The sequence below is a fragment of the Pinus tabuliformis genome, chromosome 9, assembly GCF_031772625.1.
Source record: "Pinus tabuliformis cultivar Carrire ecotype Pingquan chromosome 9, CPIR1, whole genome shotgun sequence".
Classification (NCBI taxonomy): Eukaryota; Viridiplantae; Streptophyta; class Pinopsida; order Pinales; family Pinaceae; genus Pinus; species Pinus tabuliformis.
In genome coordinates, this window is record NC_142307.1 from 377100267 (window position 1) to 377113428 (window position 13162).

Sequence of the window (13162 nt, forward strand, 5' to 3'; positions counted from 1 at the left end):
TGTCTCCATAAACTTGATGACTTGGAAGCTCTAATGCTCCTACATGAAACTCCCAAGGTAGAAAAAAATTCATGGTCTCTTGATCATGAGTTGTTGTTGTTGAAGTTGTCCTAGATCCCATACATAGTTTTGGTTTTTATCATTGGATTTGTAATATTGTTGTATTGTTGCTACTACAACATCTTGAATTCCACCATAATTCTGCTTTTGCCTTCCTTGCTGCAAATCAGTTGTTTTCACCATGTTGTTGCTCAATATTTCAAATAAATCTTTCCCAGCCAAGAAAACAATAAAAACAAAAGTGTGCAACCAAAAAAGTATACCTTCAATCTCACTTCTTTCTTCACATGCTTGTGAAATTTGAACTTGTACTTTTCTTTTGTTTCAATATGTTGCTTGAACTCTGTTCCCATGTTGTTGGTAAATTATTCAACCTTGGGATTTACTGCATCCTCCTTCATAAAAAAATTTAGAAGTTTTCCATCCTCACATTATACTTCACCTACATACACATAATCAACTTTAGAACTATAAATAATTTCTACCTCTGGTTGTGATTCTTCATAACCCTTTACAAGCATTACATTTAAGCATTTCTCTTCATCTTTTCTTAGAACAAAATTTGGATTATGTTCTCCTCCAATTTCCCATATCTTCATGACAACTTCAAATGATTGTTCTTCATGTGTTTCAAAACCTAAAACCACACAAAATTCACCAGTTTTAAAAAAATAAGGTTCCTTAGCCTCATTTGATGTCTCAAACATCAAATCTCCAACATCATTTCCATCCCTTCAAAGATTTTCCCCTTGCTTAAGTTCACATATCTAAACTTCCTTCTCATTTTCAGCTACTCTGAGTTCTTCCCTCAACCTGTGTCTTTGTTTTTGTATCATCTCTCTTGAAAATAACCTCTGAATAGGCTATTTGACTCTTATGCTCACATAACACATGTTTCTCTAGTTCTCCTCATCTTTTTGTACCAGCTTCACAAGCACATTCAACCGTGCCTTCACCTCAATGAGTTCCTTCTCAAACTCTTCATCACTCATCTTCCTCATGCCAACTATGGTGGAATCACTGCCGCTTCCCTCCAAATTACTCAAATGAGTTCCCATAGTCATCCTCATCTTCCCTTTTCATGAGCTTCCCACTACCCACTATGAAGTACAAATAACCCTCACAGTAGCAAGTCTCCTTCCCGCTACACATGTGTCTTCAAGCTATCTCCTCTAACCTAGGAATGTTGGCATTTCTTTCTCCCTCCTCTAGAACTCCTTTCGAATACTCCTTTCTCTTTAGGTTTCTACAGTTACCCTTTTTCCTCAATCAAACTTGTACCAGATATCATAATTTTCACCACATCCTCCCTCTGAATTGATACTACTTTTCATCAATATCCACAAATTATAAAAAACTCAAAATCAATTTACCTACCACTTTCTTAAACTTTTTCTAATGTTTTATCCATACTATTGTGCAAAAGTCTTCTGTTGTCTCTAGATCTCCTTCTCTAATACCACTTGACGGAGGGAAATTTTAGTTTTCCTACAAAATTCATTCACACAACATATTATTTAATAAACATATGGTGAAAACCCAATGAACCATAATATTATTGATTACCATATTACACACTGAGACAATTTGTGAACATAATGAAATTTTTTCTTATTAATAAAATCGTGTCCATACAATTAAAAAATAATTACAAAATTATTGATTCCTCTCTTGGCCTGATCGCACATTCATTTGTCCATTACTTTTCCCCTTAGGGGTATCATATTTATAATAATATATACAAACTAAATAAATTTTCCTAGATCCATAAATCAATCCACAAATCACTCATGCTTTTCAAGGTAGACTCTCTTTTGACTTATTGACAAATTTTTTCTTATCCATAGCTTTTCTAAATCCTAAAAGCACCCCAATGGTTTCGAAGATTTCTAAACATTTCTCATCCTGACAACTTTCTAATTGCTACCAAGATTTTTTTCTCATATAACCTTCGATAATTTATTTCCTAATTTTTTCATGCCTAAAAGGAAGATTTTATTCTTAAAAATATCATCTATGAAATCTTATCTCTATCTATAGTTCTTTAAGAAATAAATAAATTAAAATTATTTACAATAAGGAAATACAATTTATTTTCCAGGTTGAAACTTGGTTTCCAGATTTGTATCCAAAAACCATGATGACTTGGAAGCTCTAATGCTCTTGCATCATTCAGTCTCACTCGTACTCATGCACACACAAAAAATTATTGGAGCATGCTTGGGGCACTCTATCTTTCATTGCATCTAGAAAAGAAGGCAAAGGAAAAGAGGAAAGGCGTGAGGAGACAACAAAATCAACAACTGTAGTAGGATTTCTTGGCATGTATTCAGTTGCATTTATGATTTCCTCACTAGTTTTGGCATGCATGGTACATGCATTTGCTTTTTTGGTTATGTGATGTCATTGGTAGCGCGGATTGCATGGATTGACAATGCTTTCTTCCTAGCCTTTCCATTTCCTGGATAGCCATAGTTTTGTGCATTTCCCACTTCATTCTTTTCTGATTGGTGCTCATGTTCCTTATGACTATGGTTTTAGTCACTAGCTCATAGAACCTTGGTTGGGCAAATGCTCTAGAAGCCCTAGAACAACTTGGGTTGAGTTACTAGTCTTGAAAACCTTGGTTGGAAAAACAATTTGTAGCACATGGTGGGTTGAATTACTAATCCTACAGCCTTGGTTGGACAAATGATCTTGAGCCCTGTGGCAGCTATGGGTTGAGTTACTAGTCCTGAAGCCTGGTTGGAACAAACTCTCTAGAAGCTTGGACAACTTGGCTATAGACTGATCTAGTTGGTGTTAGTGATGTTTGACCATGAGGTGGAATCAAAGGTTGAGGGCTAAGGTGGTTTGGCCTCTAGAAGCCCTAGTTTGGTTTTTCTTGGTTTATCCTATGCAGTCCCACATTCATGCTTGGAATGTGGCACAAGGGCAATTGGTTGAATAAGAGATTTGGTTTAGCCCAATCTATGGTCAGGTGGTATATGGAAGTCCTTGACTTTGTTGGATTTTTCATATGTTAATAAGAGCTCTTTTCTGCTTGTACATTCAAAACTAATTGCACTTATTATTATGTGACATTTATGGTTTTTCTATCATGGTGTATATGTTGTTCTTTTGCTGGTTATATTTTGGTTATAAGATGTATATTGGCTATGGATCTTGATGTGTTTTGGTTTTTATGAATTGTTAATGAATGCATGAGCTAATAGATGTTATTGCAGCTATTATGAGGGGGTGTTATACCTTCTTCATTATTCTTACATAAGTATCAGACACCTATACTTTGATATGAATTCATGACTTGTAGATTACATGTTCTTAATGTGTTTGATGAAACTACTGTCGTGGTTAGGCCTAGTTATGTCAATTATTTGATCAATATTTATGTTACAGGTTTTTCCCTTGTTTGATTTATTGTTCTGGAAAGTCTCATCAAGTTTAGAAAGTGGTCTGGAGACTAATCCTGAAAAGGTAGCTCAAATTCTGGGATTACAAGCTCATAAGTGGGAAATATAGAATGAAATTTCTTTGAGGTAGTGTTATGCATGTGACTAGAGGGTTATAATCACTGGCTTGTAGGCTTGTTCATGCTACTAGCAATTGAGACCAGTGAAAAAGGGTGTCTAGCTTCGTTTTTTGCCAGTTGGGGTGGTTACTTAGTCTTTGAGTGACCTATAGCCCTTGTCAGATGTGTTGAGTTGTCATCTTGTCTTCCACAGCCGACCCTACTTCCTTAATGGAACCTAGGAGGTCGAGTCCTGTCATAGTGTTTCTTCCTCTCATGTTTATTCCATGAGCCGAATGAAACTGGGTAGATATAAGAGGGTTGGTTACATCCTACACCAAGGATCTACAATCCTATGATAATGTTGGTTTCCTATAACTGAAAACAAATAAATTAATTTTAATAAAACTTTATAATGCATATTTAATTACTCAAGGGTATGGAGTTTGACTAATATGGTGTGAAAATAGACTCAATACCAATCCAAAAATGTAACAATATGAGAAGCACAATTTCTTTTCTCATTCATTGAAAAAAAGCCAAGGAAAGGGAAATAATGTATTTCATTTTGTTTTACATAATTTACCTTATAGTAGTAAGGTAATTTAAACAAATAGTCTTGGCTAAGGTCTAGCACAGATATAAAGCTCACCAATCTATTTGCCCCTCTATCACACACATGCACAAAAAATAATAAACAAGATGAAGGATTGCACACTTTTTTGTTGAAAGGAAAACATTTGGTGTAGCTAACTCTAGGTTAACGTGATATCCTTGCTCCTTTGTTCCTTGCATTTGTTTCTTGGACACAAAAAATAACTCCAAAAAAAATATTTTCATGTAACAAATATTAGCATTACTGAAATACACACAAATTCAAATATATTATTCGTTAGAAAAAAAAATGTGGCTCGGCAAAAGTAGGTTGCTTATATTATACCATATCAATATAGAATTTACTCCTCCACAATCCTCAGTCCATGTTCTTCCTGATCCAAGTGGATCTCCAGACACCATTGGCATGGAAAAGGCTCAAAATTCAAAGTGGTGGAAAGATGATGAACTTGACATCAGATCCAAGTGCTCGTTGCCCTAATTCCAACGGTCCAAATGACACTCCAATCTGAATCTGGATGAAGGAGATAGATGCAGTCAAAATTGGTTTGACTTTTTGCTGACTGAGCAGGATTAACAAGGACACAATTTGAAATTTTCCGGCGGATGGAATCCAGCGAACTCTACCCAGATTTCGGGGAAAATTGTTGCCTGGTTAAAATGACTCCTTCGGTCAGAAACCAAATTTTCAAAAAATGCACAGTTTAGTTATGATAACAAAAAAAAATATAAAAAAAAGGGGTGGTGAGCCACCAACCCTTCCACCCCAACTCTTATCTAGATGTAATTATTGGTGGAGGGGTGGGCCACTACCCCCGACACCTCCCACGGAACCAACAACAAAACAAACGGGGTTGGCGGCCATGACCCCGCCACCCCACAACCCATTCAACGGATCCACTAAAAGAAATTGCGTGGTGGGCTGGCACTTAGGGCACGGACCTAACCACGAAACCAACCCTATTAATACTATGACAGCCAATGGAGCCGGCAGAGGTAGGTATGGGGGCCAGGTTGCCGAAGGCAGGCCCAGCCCAACCCAAATTTTAATTAAATAATTTGTTATGTTAAAAAGGGAGGACGTGGGGTTTGACCGCCCGACCTCCTCCCTCAAAACTAGTTCCATAACCACTACACCACAATGGACTTATTGAGAAATCTGCCACCACAATTTATACTTAAATATATTTTATCAGTCTGCTCGGGCATATGGGAGGCAACGCATGCAGTCCGAGGTAGAATTTTGCAAGAGGGCCGAATTTCCACTTTCTCAGATTTTGAAAATTTTTATATGGTTTCAACATTTCTCAACACCACAAATGCAATGGCGCTATCCGTTTCTCTATCAAAGTTCTACATTTTCTACCATTTTCTAGTATGGAAGTATAAAACTCATTTTTTTAAACTAATTCTTGTACTCTTCTTTGTCATGCCACTTAATGAATGAAGGCCTCCCCGTTGATCAAGCAGGGCCCAGAGACGTAGTCTAAGTCGAACAAACTCCTTTATCAAGTCTTGTTGTCTTATTTCATCCTTTATGTGTTTCTCCTCTTCTCTCATGTGCACGTTAAATTTCTATGTTTAAGCTACAATTTATGCATGTAATTCTTTAATACATCTATAAGCAAAAGATCTTGAATCAGGTGGTATCAAAGCAGGTCCTTTTAGATGTGAATTGCATGTTTGTATGCTAACAAGAAATAGGCTCCGAAGAGGCGGAGGGAAACTAATGTCTTTCGATCCCGAAGTGAGGCATGCACATCGAAGGAGAAACATGGCAGATGAAGAGGCTCATCATGAAGAGGAGTGAAATTTCTGCAAAACCTTCTATACAATGGCAGAAAATGTCGGTCAATTGCTTTCTAGGCTGGAGAAAGCAGAAGAGAGAAATCTAGAAGAACAAGGTTCAGTGCATGGAAATGGTGCAGAAGGACCCCCTCCTCCTTCCACGAGTGAAAGTTCTTCTTCCTCTCATCACCATCATCATAGAAATTCAAGGGATGCATCTAAGAAACCTTTCTTTAAATTAGATGTCGAATTTGATCTTCCCATGTTTAACAGTGAAAGTAATGTAGAAAAGCTTAGTAACTGGATTAGGTAGATTGAAATCTACTACAAGATACAACAGATCAAAGAGGGCGAGGCAAAGATTCAGCTGGCCTCTCTTCGGCTGAGTAGCACAGCTCTCGTCAGGTGGGATAGAAAATTGTCAAGTACTAAGAGTGTGGGTAATCCTCTTTCCTCATGGCCTAGTTTCATTTCTGCATTAAAGGAATAGTTTTATCCCTTGGGTTATAAGAAAAAAGCCTTAATGCATTGGAAATACTTAAGGCAAGGCAGAGGTCAGGATGTTCAAAGCTTTACAGAGGAATTTAGGAAACAGACACTTAATTTGGGCATTGTACTTGACTCACCTAAAGTAGTATCTAAGTATATTGGATCATTACATAGTTACCTTAGACATTCATTATTATTGTTTGTACCAACTACTATTGACTCGGCTAGTGTGAAGGCCATCCATCTTGAGAACAGGGGTAAAAATTAAAGAGATGATCATTTCCAGAAACCACCTTTCAAACTTCCAAAAAGAAAACCCAAAGTGAAAGGGAAAGGAAAGGAGAAGAGGAGGGCATCAACCAAGAAAGATGAAGGATAAATACCTTATTTCACTCAATGCAAAAAGGAAGGTCATGATGATGATCATCGTTGGAAATTGTACCCGGAAAAGAGACGAAAGAAGTATGGAGGAAAAGGCAAGTAGAAAACAGTGGAAACTGTGCAACAAGACCTTGGATCTGATTCTGGCGATGAAGCATTGATCACAGTAGCAGGAACAAAAGGTACTCTTACACCTCATGTTAATTCTGAATCACATGAAGGAACTATTTCAATAGATGAGTCTCTTCCTAATTAACGAAAGAGAATTGAGCTATTTCATATTAGAGTTATCATAAATCATACAAAAGTGGAAACTCTATTTGATACCGGATCCCAATCAAACTTAATTTTAGAGTCCTTGATAAAGAAGCTAGGCTTTGAAACAAAACCACATCCAAAACCTTACCCACTTGGATGGATACATGATAAAGTAAAACTGAATGTAACTAAACAGTGGAAGGTTAAATTTGTGATCGCTTCTAAGTTAGTGGCTGAGGTAAAACTTGATGTGATAGCATCGGATATCTGTGCAATGGTGTTAGAGTATCCATATCTATATGATAGAAAGGCAATCTTCTTCCATCATGAAAACAAATACCAAATCATAAAAGATGGGGTAGAATATGTTGTAAGGGCTCATCAAACTAAAATAAATGCCAGCCTTATAAGTGCAGGACAAATTAAGAGGTTGGTGAATTCCAGTAAGGGTTGCATGCTTATGGTTATAAGGGGGAAAGATGTAGAATTATCCAATGCTTTCCAGGGTTGTGATCATGTGAATAAAAAGGAATTATGTGAATTAGTTTCTAACTATGATGAGATGTTTCAGGAACCAATGGGATTACCTCTGAAGAGGGAAATCCAACATGAGATCCATTTGCAGCATGACGCTCCTTTACCAAATATTGGCATGTACAAGATGTCGACCATTGAGATGGACGAGATCAAAAAGCAGGTTCGGGAACTATTGAACCAACGGTTCATCAGACCGAACACTTCTCCATGCGGCTCACCAATTGTCTTACTGCTGAAGAAAGATGGCACATGGAGGATGTGCGTGGATTATCGAGCACTAAAAAAATCACGGTGAAAAATCATTACCCTCTTCCCCGCATTGATGACTTACTAGATTAGTTAAAGAATGCTATCTACTTCACCAAATTGGATTTGCGCAGTGGTTATCACCAGGTCCAAATTGTAGAGTAGGATGTGTGGAAAACTTCCTTCAAGACCAAATAGGGGTTGTTCGAATGGATGGTGATGCCATTCAGACTTTGCAATGCTCCAACCACTTTCATGAGGGTCATGAATGATCTCTTTAGGCCTTTCAATGATGAATTTGTTCTCATATATCTAGATGACATTATTATCTCTAGTAAAAGTTGGAATGAACATGTATGCCATGTGAAGAAAGTTCTTGATGTATTGAAAAAAGAAAAGCTCTATGTAAAATTGTCAAAGTGTGAGTTTGGGAAAACCTCTTTGGTTTACCTAGGTCGTATTGTTGGTCATGGTAAGCTAAAAATTTATCCTTCTAAAGTTGAAGCAATTGTAAATTGGCCTAAGCCTACTAGTGTAACCAAGTTTCACAGCTTTTGGGTGCAGTATAATATTGGAGGAGATTTATTGCCAATTTCTCTATTATTACAACACCTTTACATGCATTGACAAGTGTAAAGAAAGTCTTTCAATGGGGATGAAAGCAGCAGAAGTCCTTCGAAACATTGAAAGGAAAGATCAGCACCGCACTGGTCTTGTTCTTACCAAATCTCCAACATCCATTTGAGATCGAGATAGATGCCAACGTATATGCCATGGGAGCTGTACTGATGCAACAAAAGAAGCTGATTTGTTACCATTCAGAGAAGTTCTCTTAGGCTGTGATAAACTATCCCACTTATGACAAGGAGTTATATGCCTTGGTCTAGTGTGTGAAAAAGTGGAAACACCACCTGATCGGCAAGGAGACCATCATCCATACAAATCATCATCCCTTGCAGTATCTTCAGTCACAAACCAAGTTGCAGCAATCTCGTCATTTCAGGTGGATGGGGTTTCTTAAACATTTTCATCTAGTAATAAAGTATAATAAGGGCACGAGCAACAAAGTGGTCGATATGCTATCTTGCCCTCCTATTTCTACTTCTATTATTTTGCATAATGATTCATTATCTTTTGAAAGTTATGCTGAACAATATGCTAACGATGATGACTTTAAGGATATTTATGCAAAACTAACCCATGGTTCACAGTTGGAAAACTATCACTTGTAAGGGAAACTGTTGTATCACCTTAGAAAATTATGCATACCCACATGAGAAAGGGTACATGTAATCCAATATGCCCACACCTCCCTTTTGTCTGGTCATTTTGGTATTGAATTTTTTTTTTGTCATGTACAAAGATTTTGTTATTGGCCTCATATGAAGAACATTGTAACTCGCTATGTAAATGGATGTGTGATGTTTTCTGTTTCAAAGCCCTCTAATAGAAAACTCGAGCTCTACACACCACTCCCTACTCCGAGTCATCCATGGGAAAGTGTGTCAATGGATTTTGTACGAGGTTTTCCTTTGTCTAGAAAAATTCATGAATATTTGTATGTCATCATTGACCATTTCAGTAAGATGTGTATTTTAATGCCTTGCAAAAAGTATATTGCCACAGAGAAAACTACTTATGTTTCCTTTCAGCATGTTTGGGTCCATTTTGGGTTGCCCACATCGATTGTGTCAGATTGTGACTCTCACTTTCTCGAAGAGTTTTGGACCAGATTGTGGGAGATGATGGACACCAAGTTGAAAAGAAGCACATAATTCCATCCACAGATTGATCGACAAACAAATTTTGTCAACCACACCGTGGTACACTTGTTGCGAGGCTATTGTGGGAAACATCCTAAGTTGTGGGATGAGCATCTTCCATATGTGCAGCAACCCTACAATCGAGTAGTACACTCATCTACACATCGTTCACCATTTGAGACATGTTTTGGCTACCTGCCAAAAGAACCTTTTGATATGGTCTTTGGAAGGGAAGATGACTCCAGTGGACATGATGACAGGGACAAAGTGCAGCAGTTCATTCAGCAGATCCATATGACTCACCAAGTAGTACAGGAGTAGTTGGAAAAAATTCAAGCCCAATACAAGGCTCGACAAGACAAACACTAAGTCGACCATCAATTTCAAGTGGGCGAAAAAGTGTGGTTCCATATCACCAAGGACAGGATGAAGGGAGAAGGGAAGTTGTGACCAATCTGGTATGGTCCATTCACCATCTTGGAGAAGATTGGAAATAGTGCCTTCCATCTCGATTTGCTGATATATATGAAAATGTACTCCATAGTGAATGTGGAAAACTTAAAGTTGTATGAACCAAAATTGATTATGGACACCGAAGAGGTGGGCACAGTTCCTATAGTTGATGATTTTGCATCAGAGTATCTGGATGTGTTATCTGAAGACATCATCCTTGATAGAATAACCAGGATTTCATGACGGGGAGATGTGGAATACCTTCGAGTTGGTTTCAAGGGGACGCACCCTAGTAGGGCAAAGTGGCTTGAAAAAGAAAGAGTGAGGGAATAATTCCTTCACTTACCAATTGATTGATAAAGCTTTTGGCAGTCCAAAAGATCCTCAATGGGGAGGATTAATCCAGGTGGATCTCCAGACACTAGTGGCATGGAAAAGGCTCAAAATTAAAAGTGGCAGAAAGATGATGAACTTGACATCAGATCGAAGTGCTCGTCACCCTAATTCCAATGGTGTGAACGACACTCCAATCTGAGTTTGGATGAAGGAGATAGAGGCAGTCAAAGTTGGGTTGACTTTTTGCTGACTCGGCAGGATTAGCAAGGACACAATTTGAAATTATTTGGCGGATGGAATCTAGCCAAATTTGGCCAGATTCCGGGCAAAATTGTTGCCTGGTTAAAAAGTCTCCTTCTATCAAAAACTGAATTTTCAAAAATACATAGTTTGGTTATTATAAAAAAAAAAGAAAAAAAGCGGTGGCGGGCCACCAACCCTGCCACCCCAACTCTTATCCACATGTAACTATTGGTGGAGGGGCGAGCCACTACCCCTATCCCCTCCCACAAAACCAACAACAAAACAAACGGGGTGGGTGGCCATGACCCCGCCACCCCACAACCCATTCAACGGATCCACTAAAAAACATTGTGTGGTTGGCCAACCCTTGGGGCATGGACCGAACCACGAAACCAACCCTGCATTAATACTATGATAGCCAATGGAGCCGATGAAGTTAGATACGGGGGGCAGGCCTGTTATAGACATATTTGTGCCTTACAGCATTGAGCATGAAATGTCCATAATCAAGGGATCCAAAGTCCCTAAACATGTTGTTCCTACCCCTAGAGGAACAAGGCCAACAAACCACAGCAATTCACAGAAGTTCTCCACCTGAAAACACTCAAAAACAAGCCAATTCTGGATCATGTCAACTGCTCCACTGAGCATCTGCGCTGAATGTCAACTGCTCCACTGTCTACCTGCGTTGAATGTCAACTGCAACAAAGGCTACCTGCGCTGAGCGTAACTGGACAAGTGGCAGGCTCATTCCTCAAGGTGTCAATGCCCAGGAAGCTTCCAAAATGACACTTGTATCAGGGAATTCGACTGGTGATGAGTAAGAGGTTCCAAATCTCCAAGTGGAAGCAAGAACCTCCAAGTGGACTCAAGAACTGAGAGAGGGAGAGGACACTAGTCAGTTTCATACCAGCCTCAAGCTGACTCATCCTCTCTCCAAAAGATCTATATATAGATCTCTCCTCCATGGGAAGAGGAGGCTGGAATTTTGTTATTGCAAAGAATTGTTGTTGGTTTGAGACTGGAATCATTGGGTGCTCAATGCTTTGAAGGGAGGTGAAGATAGGAATTCCATTCTGCTGGGAAGGAGATGCTGGATTGGAGCCCTCTGGGTTGTATCTCTTCCTGAACCTTGTTATTTATCAATAAAGCTATCTTGGTTTTCTCCTATATACTGATGTATCTTTGATGTATGATTGCATTAGTGTATTTGATTTACTTCTAATCCTGAATCGTTTATGAATATGAATATCTGCCTTTGTGTTATGTTCTTCTCTTGTCTCAAGTAGCTGTTCTCTTGTCACAAGTAGCTGTTCTCTTGTGATCTTGCAGGAAGGCAAGTAGCTATTCTCTTGTCGTTTTGCGAGGAGGCAAGTAGCTGTGAACATCCAAAGGAGAAGAGGATCTAGATCGAGGGACAAACGGAAGACACCGGTAAGTCCATTGATCTCTCTTCTTTCCCATTTCATAAAGGAAGAAACCAGAATAGCTGTCTCTGTTTGTTGCTAAGGCACTGTCACACCTTAGGTGGATAGGATCGTCCTGCATAGGCATTTTTCCCCACAACAAATTGGCGACTCCACTGGGGAGATTTGTTTTAGTCATTTTATTTGTGTTTACATCATTGTTTACCTCATAGACTTAACAGCAACAATCGAACTGCTTCTGCAAAGTAGACTGTTGTTGCCTTGATCCTTCACTGGATTTTGTCTATGATCTGAACAATGGACTCACAAATGACTTGATGATCCTTTGTGATAGATCTTAGTACCCTCTCAAAGCATCCCTCTGATTATACCTTGCTTGTGTTTCTGATTTGGCCTGAAACAGTTGATTTTTGAGCATTTTATGACCCAGAACCCAGAGGAAACGAGAGTTTCTTCTTCAGCGCAACTGCTGTGAAGGCAGTCTGCATTTCAACGCAGGTCCCGTGAAGGCTACCTGCGTTGAATGTCAAACCCACAGTGTTGGACTTGCGCTGAACCAGTTTAGCCTTGTGCAGCTGGGGTTCTCTGCTGTCTGTTGCCCTGTTTTGATCTCTGTTTTTTGCAGCCTTTAACCAGCATAGGTACCAGTCTGATAACCCCTTTTCTTTGCTTAGATTCCGCCTCCTTTTGTACAAAAATACTGTGAGTGTTTTTATGTGTTTTTACGTCATTTACAGTTTTCCTTTGCATGAGTGAAATAATCATCCTGTAGCCCTTGATTCAGATCTGATTGACTGTGATCTTAGGAGAGAGTTCATTGGCTGTTTGCAGTTGATTATCATTTGCTTTTGCTTATTGGTTTGAATTTGTCACTTTTAAGTGTCGAAACAAGTATTCATTTCGAAAATCGCAAAGTGATTGTAATCTCTTCTACCCTTGTTGATTTTGGAAAAAGTAAACTTGTTTGTATCTGTCGTTTAAAAGCAAATTCAAAGTTGTACAAAAAGCTTTCTTTGTAGGCATCAATACTAAGAAAGCGGAAAACAAACACCTGC